Here is a 20720-nt window from a genome sequence, read left to right as displayed (position 1 = left end):
GTGAGGGTTTCTTTTGGGTTTCTTGATGGTTCTTTGTTTTTTTTAGCAAGGTACATAATTTATGATTTCTAAACCTTGAAATCTGATTTTTTTTTCTTGCATTTTCTTTCATTATTGAGTGTTTTTCAAGATAGAGGATTTCTTGATGTTTTCAAGCTAGATTCATAGATTTAAGTTTAGAATCATATGGAAAGGTTAGATTTCAAGTTAGATTGGGGTTTGGAGCTTGTGCTTGAGAGGTGCCATTGTTGAGAGTTTAAAGAGTTCTAGAGAAAGTGTAAGAGCTTGAATTACTAGTGATTTTTAAGTGTTTAGGAGTTCTTAAACTTATTTGTGAGGTTAAATTTTGATTTTTAATGGATTATATTAGAGTTCTCTTGAGTTGCCAAGAAAGTGAAATAATTTTGCTATATTGAATTGCATCTCACTAAAACTGAATTTGAGATTTGATTATATTATTCTTACTTTTTTTTGTTATTGATTTGTAACAAAGTTTGTGTTATCTTAAATTCAATTTTATAAATATAGATTCATTTAAGTAATCTAGCTTAGAACTTATTAATGATGATATGTTGATAATTTGTCGGTTAATGTGCTTGGATTATGATATATTGAATGTATGAGTTATGTACGTACTTGAGATAAATTATGTGGATGCATGAGAACGTTTTGAATTGGTATTGGTACAATGGCAATGTCGTAATAATTGAAGTTAATTATATATATGTTAACAACCTATAATGCTTGGTATTTCTATGGTATGTTTTAATAATAAACGCCCTATTAAACAATGTTGGAAATGATTTAAGTATAGTTAGCATATTATAAGGTTTGTGTGTGATAGAGGAAGATTGGCACTTGTGTGCATTCTATTGGCGCTTGTGGCATTTATATTTGACACTTGTGTGCATCATGGAGTGTTAGGAAAAGTCGTTTTCTTACATGCATTGGTGCATTTATGCTCATTTGACACTTGTGCGCATCTCTGTGAAGTTTTAGGGGATTAATCCGTGTATCCATCCTTAATTAATTCATAATTGGTTAATAGGGACATATTTTAACCAAGATGGATATGGAAATGATGAAAATAAAATGAAATTGTTGTAATTTATAGTATATGAAAATGAGATATGAAATGTTGAAATAATGCAAAATATGATTTGAAGATGCTAAGTGATTTGAATTATGCTATTGGGATTGTGTAAAAGAGACTAGTTGATGTTGTGATGACTATATGAATCGTGTTTAACTGATGACTATCGATATGTTAGCATGCTTTATTGCTTAATTTTATGTCATGTATTTAGCTTTTGTTAGCACCATTCACTACAGCAAAATAAGTTTTTTAACAACCGCTAAAATAATTTGCGGCGCTAACTTCTTTGCCGTCTGAAGTGGGATATCCACCACTATCCAGCTGCTTCTTTGCTTTTATTGTTCTTTCATGTTTCACATTTGATGTTCCTCATAATTTGTAGTTCCAGTGACTTTTATTCATCGTTTACGTTAATCTTTTGTTCGTATAGTAATATCAACTATAACGCTCCCCATGAAATTAGTTTTATTTATAAGAATTATAAATAATGTGTTGAAATTCAATTTATTACGACAGTTTAAATAAAATTCAGTTGAAAATTTTTCTACCAATCAAAAACAGCAAACAGTAAATACCAACTTTCTTCCTTCCACTGAAAAATGATGCTCAAAATTTTTACACTGAACGGCAAAATACAAATCTTATATATCACTGGGAACTTAAGGATTTTTCAATAATTAATCAACAACGAAAATAAGCATTCTACTCTAAACAGGTTCATCGTTGCTACAATGGAGATTTGATACCTTATTCGGTTTCCCTTCAACATCTGCTTTAGTAGCCGTATCCTGACATAATCAACCAACCCGACATATTAGCATGCAAAATATAAAGAACAAGTGTTCCATTACTAATCATGTTAGATTCAGAAGTGCAAACCTGAATTATCCATGGGGTTCCCAGCAGGCACGGGCTCGGGTTCCTTTATTTCCACAACCACACAATCGGACATCAAGAATGTCTTGGCCACTGATGCTGCATGCTCCAAGCAACATCTGACCACCTATATCAAGAAAAATATAATCATCAAAAACTGGGATTTGAATACAAATCCTTTCCCTGAATTCCCCCTAGGCTTCCTTTCTACCGAATATTCTTGCAATTCATGGATATACAAATTTTATTTGAGTCCCACTAGCTTTAAAAACACTTGGGGTTAAAATTGTAAACATGATTTAGTACTAAATCTAAATTAGATGGAGCTTACATCAATTCCATTAAACAAATTTGCCAGTTTAAACCAAACTCTGAGAATGAATCTTAAGAATTAAAACTATAGTGATAAATTCCATGCATTCTTGATAGATAGACATGTGCATAACGCTCAAACAACAAAAACAACACCATGATGCCCAAATAGACGGCAATGCTACAAGATTAGAGCCTAACAATTTAGAAAATAAAACTGAAATTTGATCTAGAAAAATAATTTAAAACTATTGCTGACTGTTTCACAAGCAAGTATGAACCGCTCAGCTCTACCAACATCATTTTTTTTCAATTCAAATATTGATCACATAGACTTTACTGATTCCAGTACTTACCATAAATCAAGGAATTGATCAACAACTGCAAGAGAACTGTCCTTGAAGAGCTCCACTGTTATAGAGCCTTTCGCAGTATCTAAATCTAGTCATAAGAAGGGGTAAAACAGAGTTAATTCAGTGGATAAAACTCATTCTGAATAAGATTTCGATATAAAAGCCTAAAAGTAAAACAAAGTAATAAATGAACAACTCAGCTAAATTTTATTCATCACAAAAAGCCAACCTGTCAAGATTGTAGGATACAATTGAAAAACCTCAAAGGAATACCAAAAAAAGATGCTTTATTGAGAGACATGCTAATGAAATGTTTTCTTAATAGGTGATGCTACCGAGAACATGACAAAAGAATTTTTTTTGTAATGTCTTTAGATGAATTCATGTACTCACAAGACACGTGCCTGCAAGATGAAGGAAAAATTTACTTGCAGAAAGCTGGTTAAATAGATAAAAGAAATGCCTTATTGAGAGACATACTAAGGAAATATATGTTTCCTTAATAGGTGATGCAACCAAGAATATGATAAAAGAATTTCTTCTGTAATGTCTTTTGATGAATTCAACTGCTCACAAGACACATGTGCAAGCTGAAAAAAATATTAGTCGCAGAAAGCTGGTTAAATAGATAAATATATATATATGCATTGTATAAAAAAACACATTGTAAGTTAATCACGTAGGTCAATATTGTTTCTCAGAACTAGGCACAGCACGTTGCAGGCCAGTTTTACAAGAAAGTAGACATTATTCGCACAGGCACCAAATATTAATTAGGAAAGAGCTTAGCAAGTAAGGATCCTACAGCATATCCTGGAAGATCAGATTTCTTTGAATCCATGAAAGAGTTGTCACCCTACCAAATACAGGCCACAATCATTAGAGAGGATATAAAGTTAGACACAAAAATAACAAACAGGCAAAATGCCTCATCATAGAAAGCCTCATAAACTAGGATACATTCACAAAAGAACAGAGAAAAATTGCCTTCAAAAATCCTGAAAGGATGATACGTTGATACAGGGCACTGAGTAAAGAGTTCTACTGTAATTGATGAAACAAAGACTTAAAACAAATATGAGACCATGAGGATCAAGAAAACCATTTAGAATAAATAAGGTTCTTAAAGAGTGTACCTCAATAAATGATTCCCTGTTTTCAATATGAATTCTTGACCTAAAGACAAGAAAATTGAGTCAAATTCCACTGACTACTAAATATAAACCATAATTTATTCTCCACAAGCAGTTTTATTTTTAAATGCACTGCTCTGCAATTTGCCAGTCATACAGTAAATTACATGAATAAACAAAGCATGCACATAATCAAGTTTAAAAGCATTGCAGCACTAAATCCCATGGCCAACAGCCGAATTGCAACAAACCTTTGAGTCCAGTGTCTGTAGGTGGCATACACAAAAAACAGAATCAAAACGACAATCAAAATCAACATTATAATTGTTGTAAGACTTATTCGAGCTGTCCCTTTCTTCCCTTTGCTCTGTTGTAGCAGAGCTTGTGGTTTGATCCTCGCCATCACCTTAAAACTTCAGTTCCAACAATAAAATCCTGAATTTAGAGACAAAAATTCGTGTCAAATCCTGGAGGTAATAAATACATTACTAGCTATGAAGCAGTAAATAAACCACGAACTCTTTTAGTTCAAATATGTACCGGAAAAAAAGGATTTATTGAGCGTAGGAAAAATAAACTCATAATTGGCCAGTGTGCCATATAATTCGTAGATAAGTGCAGGTCATGATCTTCCAAATATATAAAAAGGCTTAGGAAAATTATAGTATTCTCGTGAAACTCATCCTCCAGTCCGTGTAACATAGATTAAAACTAAATTTTTCAAAGCTACAATAATTTTTCAAAGTTTACAGTATCAAGAATCAAGGGTGAAGTTGAACATCCTAAGATCTAAGAGTTGAAAATTGAAATATATGGAAACTTAGGAAAGGAAAAAATATAAAATAATAACTCCTGACTTGAATTTTTCATCCAGTTGGAAATAAAAACCCTAGAAAAGAGAATCTTCTGAGACGAAAAAGCAGAAATTGGAGGAAAAATAAGACATCAAAGTTCAAATCGGTTAACTTCAAATCAATGGAGAGAGAGAAAGTACCTGTAATTTAGCGTTAGTCCCGTCGAAATGAAAAAGGAAAAGAGTGAGAGCATTTGTTACTTTTTTCTGGTGTCTGAAGTTGTTGATCCCTTCGTATAGGCACCGCAACGAGAAGATCCAGCCAAAGCGTTTTGCCATTTTTCTAATATTTTCATTTTCTAAAACTCAAAAATAATAATTAAAATATAAAGCTAAAATATAAACATAAAAAATTTAAACAATTAGAATTTTTTTTTAAGAAAACTAGTTTCGGAAACATAGGAATAAATACTTTGCTCAAGTTCGAAGCAAACTTCTGAAAAAAAAAAGTAAATTAGTACCGAAAACGAATAAAAGATAAACAAATATAAAATAAAACGAGAGAGAGTCCAGTGAAGGGAGTAAAAAGAAGCAAAGACGGAAGAACGAGCAACGAAGATGACGGAAGGAAGAGGGAAAGAGAGAAGTAAACAAAATGTAGAACAGAGAACGACGTTAAAGTGGAGGTAGATAGTGGCCGGGGGTACGGACGAGCCAACGTAAGTGAGTGAGGTTTTGCAATGACGAGCAAGGGGAGGCGGTAGGAGGTTTACAGATGAAGGAGCGGACCACCGTGAGGATGGAAAGCTTGCGGCGGCTGATGGGAAAGAGAGGATAAAGGAAACAGAGCACTTTACCTTTTAGGTTTTTGTGGAGGTTTGCTGATACCGGTTCTGAGAAAAAAGAACCAAAGTTGAATGCTATCAAAACGGCGCGTAAAGAAAAAATTTGCGGCTTTTGTTGGAGCAACGGCACTTTACTTTTAGCCCTTTTGCGCTGTTATGAAAAAACGTCGCTATTGCTGTATCTTTTGTGGCGATTATGCAAAAATGCCACTAATACTTTACTTTTTGCGGTGTTTTTAATCCAAATGCCACTAAAAACGCCGCTAAAAATTTGTTTTGCTATAGTGATTGAACTTTAATAGCTCAACATGCAGATTGTTTGCTCCATGCACAAATTTTAGAAGCATGTTCGAGTAGTGATTCAATCATTTATTGCATTGGAGCTCTTGAGTTATAGCTACACTTGCTATCTCTTGTAATTCATTTCTTTTGAACATTGCATTGGGCATGTACCGAATGTACGTAGGTCTCTAGGTGAACTCTTACTTCTTGAGTATGTTTTTGCATGGATTTGGTATATTAAGCATATTTGGGATATTCTAATATATTTTGGTACTATTGGTTATCTTTAATTTGGATTTTTTGGATGCAAATTTACTTGTTAAATGTACGGTTTATGGCTTACATTATACTTGACTAATGAATCTTTGATATATCGTGTTATTAAAAATTATGTCCTTGTATATTTAAGACTTGTTTTAGTACATAAAATATGTTTGAATTAGTTTGGTTGCATGTTGAACATATTTAGGTCCTTTTAGAAACGCATTTTCATGACTTGCATTGCTTAATCTCTCCATTTTTGGGCATGTGTGTCGAGACATCAAGAACATGTTTCGAGACTTCAAGAACAAATTTAAGTGATTCATGCATTTATGGGTCAAAGTCTTAAGACATAGCATGCCTGTTTCAAGATCTGAGCCACTAAGTCTCGAGACGTCATGATATTTTCTCTAGACATAAAACATCGAATCTAAAATCAATCAAATTCGATCCAAGGTCTTGAGACACGATTCGTTGTATTGAGACAAGGATCAAGGTCTTGAGACACGATTCGTTGTATTGAGACAAGGATCAAGGTCTCCAGACATAGTTTCATTGTCTCAAGACTTCAAATTTCAACTCTAAAATTAGAAAACATGGAAAGATGTCTCAAGACATGTTATTAAAAACTGTGTGAGTATATGTTATTAAATTTTTATTTAAATTGTACATATATAAATGGTAAGATTGAATGATTTTATGTTTTGGAAAATGAATTAAAAGTTTAAGGATATTAGTGAAAAAAAACTGTGTGAATAAATGCTACTAAAATTTTATTTAAATTGTACATATATATGGTAAGATTGAATTCAGTTGAGTACTTACTGTGTTTGCTATTCACATAGCTTAATGTGTTTGCTTTAAATGCATAGGTGATAGATAAGTCTTGAAAAGACTTGAGGATTGTTACTTCAGTTCGGATCACATCACTCCTCAAGCTTCAAGTTCAAGCCTTTGGTATATATATATATACACACACATTGGATTTTAGTTTGGCATGTACTTAAAAAAATTGTGAATTATGTGTAAATGATAATGTTTTGTACTATAAATTACCTCGATTATAATGAAAAAAGAATATGTTTAAGTGATGAATTTAGTGTTTAAATGTAGCATCTCTTACTCGGATCGAGTGTGGGGTGTTGACACCATTTTTGGGATGAAAAACGGGGTCGACTTGGGTTTTGGAAAATGAAACGAAAACGGGAGTCGCCACCAATCCTTTTTAATGAGGTGTGATTGGATCACCTCGAAAAGTGGTTGTTTTTAATAAACGGTTTTAATTTTATTAAAACAACGATTTTGGTCCACGAAATCTAGAAAAACGGGTTCGGGAGTCGATTACGTACGAGGAAGGATTAGCACCCTCGTAACGCCCAGAAATTGGTACCTAGTTGATTAGTCAATGTCTTAATGTCAAAAATTGGAAAATTTAAAAATTTAAAATACGATCCTTTGTCTTAAAATGACTTGTATAAAATAGGTTGCTTATATTAAAAAAAAACTCCTACAACAAAAATTAAAAAAAAAAGGATATTCAATTGTTCGAGTCAGATGAGGAAATCGCAACCCAATACGTTAGGGCACAATTTCTCAACATTCCGAACATTGAACATTGCCTTGGTTGTTTTTAAGAAAATCCTCATCTCGAAAAAGCAACGTGTCACATCCAATGCGTTAGGACACGACATATTGAATTCCCGATAATGAGCTTTTTATTTGTATTTTTTTATAAAAGAGTAATTTTGATTATTTTGATTCAACAAAGAAAATCGGAACCCAATACGTTAGGGCTCGATTCTCTCGAAGATCTCAAATACCGAGTATTGCTTTTATTTTGAAATTTTCATTTTTTGACAAATCTGAGTAAAAAGATGTAACGTAACAACAATGATGATAATGTGAGTAAAATAATACAAGCAAGGGCTACAAAATAAAATAAATACAAAGACAAACTAATATAGTACACAATTGCAAGCATATAAGCAATAAAATTAAAAACATTCTTTCAAAACAAATAATGAAAATGTACATAAAGAAATAAACAAAGTAAATGTATAAAACTATAAAAATATAAAAGATACATATATGTGTATATACATAAAATTATGGGAATATGAAAAATATATGTATGTACATATGAATTATAAACTATAGAAATCACATACGAAAATATAGATTTTTTAAAATATAAGAGTATATATAAATACGTATGTGCATATTTATGAAAAAAAAAGATACACGTAAGTACGTATATACATAAAAACTTTAAAATGCAAATATAAATATATTCATGTATATAAATTATAAAATAATAATAAAAGGCGTATATATGCATGTAAATTAAATATGTACACATGAATGTATATATAGAAGCAATTATATTAATATAATAATAGTAATAATATTAATAATGACAACGCTAATAATAATAATAACATTAAAATAATTAACTAAAATAATAAAAGTGCTAAAATACGGACTAAATCGAAATAAAAATGAAAACACTGGGCGAATTTAGAATAAAAAAGGATTAGATTGCAACACGCTCAAAAAGGGGAGGGCCAAATAGGTAATAAACCTGATTTTAGGCCACGCGTCCCTCCCTCAGGTGTCCAATCGAATTGAGGACTAAATTAAAAAAAAAGGGGACAAATCCGTGGTCCAAATTAAAGGAGGAGAAAAAAACAAATGGTCCAAATTGAAACAGATCAAAAATACGGAAGGGCCTGAAGCGCAAATAACCCCTTGAAGGCTAAAACACGCGGACCCTGGTTGGACGGGTCGGGTCGCCCGCGGGTCGCGCTAAACGGCGCCGTTTTGGCCGATAGGCTCGCCCCAAAACGACGTCGTTTTGGGGGCCTATAAAAGCCTAGTTTTAGAAAAAAAAACATTTGCCTTTTGTTTCAGAAAAAAAAGAAAAAAAAGCTTTAAGTTCTCTCTCAACCTTCCCCTTAGCCGGCTATGGCTCCGGTCATCGGCCACCGCACCGCCCGTTGGACGTCGGCGACGGCGCCGCCGTCCGCGGTGGCCGGAAAACCAAAATACTCCTTTTGTTCCTTTTTTCGAATAGAGCCCAGATCTGGGGTCAAAACTACCAGAAAAACCCGGCGACAAGGGCTAAAATCGGAAGAGACCTTTCGTTCTTCCTCCTCACATCCGCCGAAATCAGGTAAGACTCTCCCCTTTATTTTATTTTATTATCTTGTTATATTGATTAAATGAAAATGAAAAGAGAAAGAAACAATGTAGAAAAACTGAAATAGAACGAAAATAAGAAAAAAAGAAGTCGGAAAAATCACAGTAAATCACCTTCTAAAAACTTTTTTTATTTCTTCCAATTTTTTTTCAAAAGCCGAACCCCTTAAAATTTGTTTTGAATGGCCTTTTATAGCCATTTTTACAACCAAAATCCCTATTTTCTACTGCTATTGTGTCTTTTCTTTTGCAGGTGGAGTAGGTGAGGGCGTCGGTGGCAAGTAGGCGTGGTGACGGGACGTATGCGGCGGCACCAGGCTAGGGGGCAGAAGGCTGCTGCGCCTAGGTCAAAGGCTAGGGTTTTTTTCTAAAAATATCTTAAGTGTTTGGGCTTGGGTTAGTTTGGGCTTGTTGGGTTTGGGCTGGTTTGGTTTTGGTTGGGTTTGGGTAGATTTAGGTGGGTTTGTAATGGGTTTTATATTTGGGTAGTCGGCAAAATTGGGCTGTACAGCTGCCCCTCTTTACTCGTTGTCGTGTAACGAGAACAGAGCAAAGACTAAGAAAGACCAATTTTGCCCGGTCTCCGAGTATTTTCTTATTTGATGCTTTTCTTTTCAACTAGTCTCATTCCAATCCACTGTGTCTTGTCGCTTCAATCTACTCCACTGCACTTCAGGGGGAATCTGACCTGTAGCTTCAATCTTCTTCGCAGCAAATTCAAGAGGGCGAGATTCATGGTTTTATTTTGTTCCACTGCAATGTCAGGGGGTAAGATCTGCTGTTGTAGCTTCAATCTTTTTAATTGCAATGTCAGGGAAGTAAGATCCGCTGTTGTAGCTTCAATCTTTTTAACTGCCGGGGAAACAAGATTCGCTGTTGTAGCTTCAATCTGTTCCACTGCAACACTAGGAAAGTAAGATCCGCTGTTGTAGCTTCAATCTTTTTAACTGCCGGGGAAACAATATTCGTTGTTGTAGCTTCAATCTTTTAATTGCAATGTCAGGGAAGTAAGATCCGCTGTTGTAGCTTCAATCTGTTCCACTGCAACGCTAGGAAAGTAAGATCCGTTGTTGTAGCTTCAATCTTCTTAATTGCAATGTCAGGGAAGTAAGATCCGCTGTTGTAGCTTCAATCTGTTCCACTGCAACGCTGGGAAAGTAAGATCTGCTGTTGTAGCTTCAATCTTTTTAATTGCAATGTCAGGGAAGTAAGATCCGCTATTGTAGCTTCAATCTATTCCACTGCAACGCTAGGAAAGTAAGATCCGCTGTTGTAGCTTCAATCTTCTTAATTGCAATGTCAGGGAAGTAAGATTTGCTGTTATAGCTTCAATCTGCTCCACTGCAACGCTAGGAAAGTAAGATCCGCTGTTGTAGCTTCAATCTTCTTAATTGCAATGTCAGGGAAGTAAGATCCGCTATTGTAGCTTCAATCTGTTCCACCGCAATGCTAGGAAAGTAAGATTCACCGTTATGGCCTCAATCTTTTGATTGCAATGTCAGGGAAGTGAGATCCGCCGTTGTAGCTTCAATCTGTTCTGCTGCACCGCTTGAGAAAGTAAGATTCGCCATTGTGGCCTCAATCTTTTAAATTGCAAACTATGGTTACTTCGATCTGCTTCTGTCAACTTAGGAAAGCAAGACCTGCCATCCTCATTGATCTGTTCTTTGGGGAACATGACCTATATGAACCTATTTATGCCTAGTGATTATGATAAAAATAAATCAAAATACCCTGGCTAAATGCGTTTGCATGAATGCAAAATGATCTTTCAATGTTTGAGTTGTTATTACCCCTTGTTCAATAAGTCCTTATTGCCAACACGTCTGAATGATATCTTGTCTGGTTGGTAATGTTCATCTCTTACTTGGTCGGATTGCCCCCACTGTATTCTTCAAAGTTCAACTCATTGTGATTTTTAAGGTTAAGCCCATCGTAATTTGGGACAATTGAAAACCATCCTCCTCCTACTGTAAATTAGGAGTACAGGATCTGAATTTCCTTGGCTACTTACACCATTTCTAGGGCGTCGTACCAAAAGTTTATGCATAATTGCAAAATTTCCTTTTCCGAAGAACCTCTTCTTATCATTCGGTAATCAATGAAACCTTGTCACCAACATGACATCTTCTCATTTTGTTCAATCCTTGTTTGGACAAAAAAGTTTGAAAGGATAGTCTGATTTAGGCTTTTCTTTCTTAGATATTTCACCCTTTAAACTTGGTGTTTTCTAAACAGTAGTCCTGTTTCAGGTTCCTATATTATTTAGAAACTTCTAGAGTAATATGAAAACTTCCCTTGTGAAAGTAATATTTGTCCATTAATCATTATTCCAATGCAACATGCTTGCAAAAAGGGTTATAACAATGGATAAGAATAAAGATGGTTCTGAGCACAGCTCAAAATGAATAAATTATCAAAAATAGTAAAGAATGATAATAATAAAAAATTTGATTGGGAATGTATATCTTAGAAAAGAAAAAGTATTCCAAGAACAACAAATTTAATATATAAATAATATGAAGGTTGGGTGCTCCAGATATCGCAGCTCGAATTTCTCTGTACAAACTTTCTGAAGACATGTGTTTAGGAGATCAACAGGACTTTGTCGATGCCCCAAGATGTCGCCTACCATTTCCTACTGATTCAGGTATAGCAAGATCACCATATGCCCCGATCTAATCAAAATTTGAGCTGCTCTGATCGCCTCATCCCCCAATTTGATCCAAAATTTGAGTCGCTCTGATCACTTAATGTCCCATTATGATCAAAAGTTTGAGCCGCCCTTTTCGGGTTTTCAACTCAAATCCCCTTTGGTCTCAAGGTGTCATTTGCGGGTTTTCACCCTGGCCTCTCCCTTTTTTTTCTTTTTTTTTGAACTCATTGGATTAGACATGTCCTCGTTATCCTTTCTGATCAAGATTGACGCTTTTCCAGATAAGGCCTTCCACATAAGGTTCTTCCCATCTTGGCATGAAGTTCTTTTTGTGTGGGAAGGATCTTCTTCGATACTAGGTCCTCTCATGGAATTCTCTTCTTCTTCTCCCTCTTTTTTTTAAGCTCACATCATTTGCTTTTGGTTCATTTGACCGTGATGGATAAATTTGAACATTCCTCCTCAATCGGGATTGGGTCCAAAAACTCATAAAGAATCTCGTCTTCAATAGGCAAAATCGCGATAGGCCCAAGAGAACGGCATTGCCCCAATAGAGTTTTTTTTAAGTGCCCTTTTGCGAATTTTTACCTTGGTCTCTTCTTCTTCTTTAAACAAAGTGTTTCTTGACTGGATCCGAGTTTATAGGGTTATCAATCTCACTCAAGTTCAGTGCTAATCTGAAAATGGTCTTCTTTATAACACAATGACATCCCCGGCTTGTCATTCTTTTCCTTCTAGAGTCCTTTCGTTAAGGAAGAATCTTTTTTAACATCCAACCCTCTCGTGGAATTCTCTAAGACGAGCCTATTTATTATGGGCTCATATTATTTATTTATGGTACATCCGACTCTAATAAATAGCTTTTAATCCCTTTTCCTAGGGCCAACTGATCACATCGCGATCTGATCCCTCCAACAAGCAATGAGGGGATTTTAATAGGTAAAACTACCTCAATTCTGTAAACCAAAAAGAGAGGTGTTGCCCCAGTACAGATGTTCGACAAACGATGAGGGCAAATAGTAATTTCTCATGCCAGTCCTTGTTCACCTCTAGGTAATTTGGTGACAAAACATGGTGTCTGCTTCTGAATTGATTTCAGACCTCAGTTATCGTGCTATCATTTAAGTTCAATGCATTTTCCAATACCATCCTCTCTGAAAATTTGTATCGGTATAAGATGACCTTGATTCATGAAGTAGCCTCTTAAAAATGAAGTAACGCCCATTAGAAGTCTTCGATAATGGTGCTGTCCATACCCCATTTTGCTCAAAATTTGAGTCGCCCTTTTTCGGGTTTTCAACTCAGACCCACCTTTGGTCAAAGTGCCCTTTGCGGGTTTTCGCCTTGACCTCTCCTTTTTCTTTTTCTTCTTTTTTCTTTTTCTCTTTTTTTCTATTTTGACTTTGATTTTTTTTTATTTTTTGATTTTTTTTAGTCTGAACTCATGGGATTAGGCAAGTCCTGGTCATGCTTTTCGACCAGAATCAATGTTATTCTAAAATATTCCACATAAGATCTCTCACTTTCATCTTGTATGTGAGAAACCTTCTTTGTTACCAGATTTCTTTCATAGAGCCCTTTTGGTACGCAACTGCGACAGAAAAATTTAGATCTTCCTCTTTAATCAGGATAAAATCCAACAACATCTCTAATGGATAGAAACTCGACTTCAAATGGGCAAAGCTATGCTGACTCAACGAGAGAGGCATTGCCCCGACAAAGAAGTGCATCGTTCGCACTGTAAATTTCTGATATCGTGTTGTTGTGCAGGTTTTATTATAAGAATCGAGGCATACCCCGGTATGATCATACAAATACATCTTTGAACTCTAGAGGTAACTCAATAAGGTCTTGCTTCGTCTCTGTGGTCAGGTCAATTCTAGTCTTCATCAAACTCATAATTTCTAATGATTCCTTGAGAGGTAGGATCTGTTTATCCTCTTGTTCTACCATCCTCAACAAGTCCGGAGATAGGCTACAATCTGTGTCATCTTCAAAGTCGTGAGATCCCTCTAAACACATGTCTCGCTCAAAATGAGATTCTGAGTCTGTAGCAGTATCATTCATGTCATTGATATTCAAGGACCTATTGTAGGTACAAGAGAATATACAAAGAATGTATGAATTTAAGAATAATTATCTGCACAGTATGATTATGAATGAAAGAATGATTTGGATGAAAGAATAAAAGAATAATCATTCAAGAAATGAAAGAATATTGGTTCAAAAGATCGCAAAGATGCATTCCATTGAAATAATGACGTTCAGACATGAGCCTATTTCACAAAAGACTTCTTGTTGCCTCTAGGCTAAAAGCAACAAGTGTGTTTTGAATATTACTCTGAGTAAGCTCTAAATACTATAGGGGTTTCTTTAGAACACTTCCAAGTTTATAAGGGCGAACATCTAACAAGATCTCTTCTCCAGTTGTTTCTTCGTATTCAGCACTGATGTGAACATTTCCCAACATTTCTTCATTCATCGCATTCCCTTCATTATCCGTATGATTGAGTAGCGGGTTTTCTGTACTGAGTGAATCCTCAAATTTGACAATGCCCATATTGATAAACCTTTCGACTAGCTTTTTAAAGGCCGTGCAGTTTTCTATAGAATGCCCCGTAATTCTCGCATGGTAGTCGCATTGTGCGTTCGTGTCATACCATTCGGGATACGGAGACTGTATGGGTTTTAAGTAATGAGGAGCAACAACATATGCATCGAACAAGCCTTGATACAGCTCCTTATATGACATCGAAATTGGTGTGAACTGTAGCTTCTCGGTGCCTGGTTTCACTCCAAATTCTTGCTTTAAAGGACTCCAATGTCTGGTGGTTTCTGTTTTTGGCATGCCCACAATGATTGGTTTTGAGTGACCCTTGTTATATCTGTTTGTATTATCCCCCTATTCCCCTTCTTCCTTGGGGCCTTTATAGTATCTAGGTACTCTGCCCTCACCTGCTTCATTTTTACTGGATCATCACGAGCAACAGGAAAATGGTTCCTCAAATTGGATATTGGGCTCGTCAAGCCACTCACAGGTGCTGTTGTACCAGTCTGATATTGTTGAGATCTTATGGTAAAGGGTGCCCCTTGTGGGTGCCCATCTGGCTGAACCTGGACACTTGTCGGAGCAAAATCCTCATTATCAACCTCAGAGTGGTCTATCGGATCCTTCCTTTTTTCTAACTCTCCAGCTAACAATCGGTTGAATCGGCTTATCATAGTTCTCTGTAATTCTAGCATCTGATCTCTCATCTCCTGTTGAAATTCGGTCAATTGCTCCTGCATCTGTATCTGCATTCGCTCTAATCTCTCTAACCTTTGGTCCATTCCTTTAGTTTCTATTCGGGTACCGCAAGAATGTTGGTTTTTCCAGATTAGCTGAAATAATTTTTACTCAATTAGGGTCTTTTTATGAAAATCTAATGCATATGATGCAATGTAATGCAAATGCATGAAATGAATGCAAAAAGAGACATTGATTCTTGGTTCAATTCTTATTATGACAACCTTACTAGAAAACAAATCTCTTTACATAAAGCGGATATATATACGGCATTGCCCTTATATTCCAAGACAACGATCCTTTTCTTCATTCATGCGTTAAGATGAATCTCACGAACTCTTCAAAAGGGACATCTCTTTTATCTCCTTTTTGCTTGATCCAAGCCACAACTCGTTGCTCGCTTATCCTCATGATGCTCGTTGGCTCCTCTTTAAGAAAGTTCAGCTGTTCTTGAATAATCTTCGTCATCTTGAATCCTCGAGCATCAGAGCAGTAGTTGTGTTGTCCTCTATCATCTTTCTCTTGTTGTGTTTTCTCGGAACATATTCGGGCAACCGTATTATTTTCCACTTTATCAAAAGACCCATTTCCTTATGACAAGCTCTCAATTTAACGACCAAACCTGAATCAACACCTCTTTATGATAAAAATGCAATGCAATCATCAAAAAAAGAAAATAGGTTAGTACAAAGCAAAAGTAAGCAAGAATAAATAGAACACCTATTCGGGTGAATACTAGGGGTTCGAAGTAGTTCTACCTAGGGTGGGCTCCTAAGGTTCACTACATGAGGTTTGGTTCTAGAGTAAGGGTACCCGAACCAGCAGATTCCTCGATCCTCACCCATTATAGGCTTATCCGGACCGAGTTCAGTTCAGGGGAATACATTTCTCTATGGCTGCACGGAGATGAAAATCTCATGAAGACATAGGTACGGATGTATCCTGAAAGTGATCCACTATCCTGCACGGAGGTGAAAACCTCACGAAGGACTAGCTTCTCACTCCTACTTAAAAAGGTGTGACCAACGGTCATGCAATGCAATGCAGAAAGGCAAAAAAATTTAAAATATAAAACATAATGAAAACTCAAAACAATTGAAATGCAATGGGAGAATCGTATATTTAAATCACATTTTCAACTTTCGACAAAAAGACAAGACATAATCAACTCGTGGCTTGACTCTCTTATTTAAAGTCCCCAGTGGAGTTGCCAAGCTGTTGACACCATTTTTGGGATGAAAAACGGGGTCGACTTGGGTTTTGGAAAATGAAACGAAAACGGGAGTCGCCACCAATCCTTTTTAATGAGGTGTGATTGGATCACCTCGAAAAGTGGTTGTTTTTAATAAACGGTTTTAATTTTATTAAAACAACGATTTTGGTCCACGAAATCTAGAAAAACGGGTTCGGGAGTCGATTACGTACGAGGAAGGATTAGCACCCTCGTAACGCCCAGAAATTGGTACCTAGTTGATTAGTCAATGTCTTAATGTCAAAAATTGGAAAATTTAAAAATTTAAAATACGATCCTTTGTCTTAAAATGACTTGTATAAAATAGGTTGCTTATATTAAAAAAAAAAACTCCTACAACAAAAATTAAAAAAAAGGATATTCAATTGTTCGAGTCAGATGAGGAAATCGCAACCCAATACGTTAGGGCACAATTTCTCAACATTCCGAACATTGAACATTGCCTTGGTTGTTTTTAAGAAAATCCTCATCTCGAAAAAGCAACGTGTCACATCCAATGCGTTAGGACACGACATATTGAATTCCCGATAATGAGCTTTTTATTTGTATTTTTTATAAAAGAGTAATCTCGATTATTTTGATTCAACAAAGAAAATCGGAACCCAATACGTTAGGGCTCGATTCTCTCGAAGATCTCAAATACCGAGTATTGCTTTTATTTTGAAATTTTCATTTTTTGACAAATCTGAGTAAAAAGATGTAACGTAACAACAATGATGATAATGTGAGTAAAATAATACAAGCAAGGGCTACAAAATAAAATAAATACAAAGACAAACTAATATAGTACACAATTGCAAGCATATAAGCAATAAAATTAAAAACATTCTTTCAAAACAAATAATGAAAATGTACATAAAGAAATAAACAAAGTAAATGTATAAAACTATAAAAATATAAAAGATACATATATGTGTATATACATAAAATTATGGGAATATGAAAAATATATGTATGTACATATGAATTATAAACTATAGAAATCACATACGAAAATATAGATTTTTTAAAATATAAGAGTATATATAAATACGTATGTGCATATTTATGAAAAAAAAGATACACGTAAGTACGTATATACATAAAAACTTTAAAATGCAAATATAAATACATTCATGTATATAAATTATAAAATAATAATAAAAGGCGTATATATGCATGTAAATTAAATATGTACACATGAATGTATATATAGAAGCAATTATATTAATATAATAATAGTAATAATAATATTAATAATGACAACGCTAATAATAATAATAACATTAAAATAATTAACTAAAATAATAAAAGTGCTAAAATACGGACTAAATCGAAATAAAAATGAAAACACTGGGCGAATTTAGAATAAAAAGGATTAGATTGCAACACGCTCAAAAAGGAGAGGGCCAAATAGAGAATAAACCCGATTTTAGGCCACGCGTCCCTCCCTCAGGTGTCCAATCGAATTGAGGACTAAATTAAAAAAAAGGGACAAATCCGTGGTCCAAATTAAAGGAGGAGAAAAAAACAAATGGTCCAAATTAAAACAGATCGAAAATGCGGAAGGGCCTGAAGCGCAAATAACCCCTTGAAGGCTAAAACACGCGGACCCTGGTTGGACGGGTCGGGTCGCCCGCGGGTTGCGCTAAACGGCGCCGTTTTGGCCGATAGGCTCGCCCCAAAACGACGTCGTTTTGGGGGCCTATAAAAGCCCAGTTTTAGAAAAAAAAATCATTTACCTTTTGTTTCAGAAAAAAAAGAAAAAAAAGCTTTAAGTTCTCTCTCAACCTTCCCCTTAGCCGGCTATGGCTCCGGTCATCGGCCACCGCACCGGCCGTTGGACGTCGGCGACGGCGCCGCCGTCCGCGGTGGCCGGAAAACCAAAATACTCCCTTTTGTTCTTTTTTTCGAATAGAGCCCAGATCTGGGGTCAAAACTACCAGAAAAACCCGGCGACAAGGGCTAAAATCGGAAGAGACCTTTCGTTCTTCCTCCTCACATCCGCCGAAATCAGGTAAGACTCTCCCCTTTATTTTATTTTATTATCTTGTTATATTGATTAAATGAAAATGAAAAGAGAAAGAAACAATGTAGAAAAACTAAAATAGAACGAAAATAAGAAAAAAAGAAGTCGGAAAAATCACAGTAAATCACCTTCTAAAAACTTTTTTTATTTCTTCCAATTTTTTTTCAAAAGCCGAACCCCTTACAATTTGTTTTGAATGGCCTTTTATAGCCATTTTTACAACCAAAATCCCTATTTTCTACTGCTATTGTGTCTTTTCTTTTGCAGGTGGAGTAGGTGAGGGCGTCGGTGGCAAGTGGGCGTGGTGACGGGACGTATGCGGCGGCACCAGGCTAGGGGGCAGAGGGCTGCTGCGCCTAGGTCAAAGGCTAGGGTTTTTTTCTAAAAATATCTTAAGTGTTTGGGCTTGGGTTAGTTTGGGCTTGTTGGGTTTGGGCTGGTTTGGTTTTGGTTGGGTTTGGGTAGATTTAGGTGGGTTTGTAATGGGTTTTATGTTTGGGTAGTCGGTAAAATTGGGCTGTACAAGGGGTATTACAAAATAGATGGACAAGCTCAAAAGAAAGCTTGTTTTGTGCAAAACAATCATGGGTAATTGTGTGCTAGCTGTGACATATAAGTATAAGATTGATTCCCCTAAGCCGAAAGAGTTGTAGGAGACCAAGTCTACCAATGATGTAGACAACTTTTTCGTAGAATGGAGCAATACTTTTATGTTGTGGGCATTGAGGATGATACTGCTAAGATAAAAATTGTCGCTATGTATTTTATCGATGTTGCTCTTTTATGGTGGTGTCGTAGGCGCATAGATGAGAAACATGGAGACACTAGCATTGGGACTTAGGTGGAGTTCCAAAATAAATTCAAGTTGTAGTTTTACCTCAACTATGCTGAGGATGAGGCTCGCATCAAGTTGCGGCAACTTAGGCAACAACCTTAAATTGTGCTCCATTGACTCATCTTCTGTTTGCTAATTATTCTTATATTTTTTAAGCGCTTTAGTCAGATCGAGTAGTTGTCTCGAGGGGGTAAGTTAAAACTAATTAAATCTATGCTATCAATTATTTTCATATTTATCTTTTCCTATGTAAAAGCCCTAAATTGATAACATGACAAATTGATAAAATACTTCACCAATCCTAGTTTAGACGTGAGAGTGAAAATAATAAACTACATATGTATAGTTGGAATCGATATGTATGCCTAAAGAAGTAGGTGGAGTTGGAATTAAAGTAACATAATACATGAATGATGCTCTTCTCCACAAACAAGCATTGAGTGTACTGACAGAACCACAATCAATGGCACAAGTTATGCTTCTAGCCAAGTATTTTACGAATTAAAACTTTTTTATTGTCCAAGTAAGGAATTTGGACTCATAGATATAGAAAAGCATCCCGAAGGGATGTGACATATGCATACAAAGGATTGGCATTCAAATATAGGATGGCAAGCGTGTGTCTATTTTTTATTCTTGTTACTAGCAACATCAATCTCAAAATATGTTTAGCAATTTAGTTTGGGATTTTTAGGTTTTGAACGCTCAGAGGTGGAAGGTAGACACAATGAGAGATCAAGTTAGTACAACTTGGATGTAAGATTTAAATTTTAAGAGTTTTTCAATATTAAAAAAGAAGGAAAAGTATATCTAGAAGCACAAGTTATGGAGTCAATTCTTAATTCGGGAAGCATGTAAAGTTATTACTACAAGAGATGAAAAAATTGGAGGCTACACTTACTATAGATTTAATTGGGGTGCACTTTTAAAGATTCAACTTTCTTTTAAAATAATAGTCTTTTTGTAAAAGGTGTGCTCTAATATCCTACACATGTGATCAAAGTAAGAGCAATATAAACATAAACCCTCATTATGTGCTTTGTTCAAGGGAGAATGAAACAATTGATCATCCTTTTCACACCTGATATTTTGCAAGGGTGATAGTTTGGAAATAATAGTGAAGTTCGGATTGATAATCTTTTGGTCACTGATATTATTAAAAAGTGGATCACTAATTGCTTTATGGTATTAAGGCAGCTTTGGAAACCTAAGAATGTAGCCTACTTTTTTGGAGTGACACCTAGCCCTACGCAGTCATAAGACAAAATAATAAGTCTAATGTTGAATGTTGAACGCATTCAACTTCGAATAGATAATGAGGCAGTAATACAACACTTTCGAGCCTAACCAAAGACTAAAAGAGGGTTTGTAGTGGTCTACATACAATAATTTCATTTTGTGATCTCATTTGTACTCAAGACAAAACCACTTGCATCGGAGCACCAAAGAAATTTTTTTTTAGTTATATGTATAATACATTTAAATAATTATAATTAATATTATAAGTATGATTAGAGTGGTAATCAAAATATAT

General features: G+C 35.4%; 2 long non-coding RNA genes across 14 annotated transcripts; one reads left to right on the top strand and one right to left on the bottom strand.

The window, feature by feature from the left end:
• Positions 1 to 1664: 1664 nt before the first annotated feature.
• Positions 1665 to 5612, bottom strand: LOC107946178 (uncharacterized). 13 transcript variants are annotated; one of them, XR_005921705.1, is made up of 8 exons: positions 4765 to 5531; positions 4022 to 4205; positions 3774 to 3813; positions 3443 to 3493; positions 3118 to 3227; positions 2641 to 2725; positions 1976 to 2099; positions 1665 to 1884 (listed from the first exon to the last, which is right to left on the bottom strand). It is a non-coding gene; the product is annotated as an uncharacterized lncRNA (long non-coding RNA). The 13 variants fall into 13 exon arrangements; XR_005921703.1 differs by having other exon boundaries at positions 2867 to 3493; XR_001696861.2 differs by lacking the exon at positions 3118 to 3227.
• A 12471-nt stretch (positions 5613 to 18083) lies between these two features.
• LOC121224151 (uncharacterized) lies at positions 18084 to 18928 on the top strand. Its single transcript, XR_005921698.1, has 2 exons — positions 18084 to 18339; positions 18619 to 18928. It is a non-coding gene; the product is annotated as an uncharacterized lncRNA (long non-coding RNA).
• Positions 18929 to 20720: the final 1792 nt, after the last annotated feature.

The sequence above is a fragment of the Gossypium hirsutum genome, chromosome D12, assembly GCF_007990345.1.
Source record: "Gossypium hirsutum isolate 1008001.06 chromosome D12, Gossypium_hirsutum_v2.1, whole genome shotgun sequence".
Classification (NCBI taxonomy): domain Eukaryota; kingdom Viridiplantae; phylum Streptophyta; class Magnoliopsida; order Malvales; family Malvaceae; genus Gossypium; species Gossypium hirsutum.
This window is presented reverse-complemented; position numbering and strand designations above follow the sequence as displayed.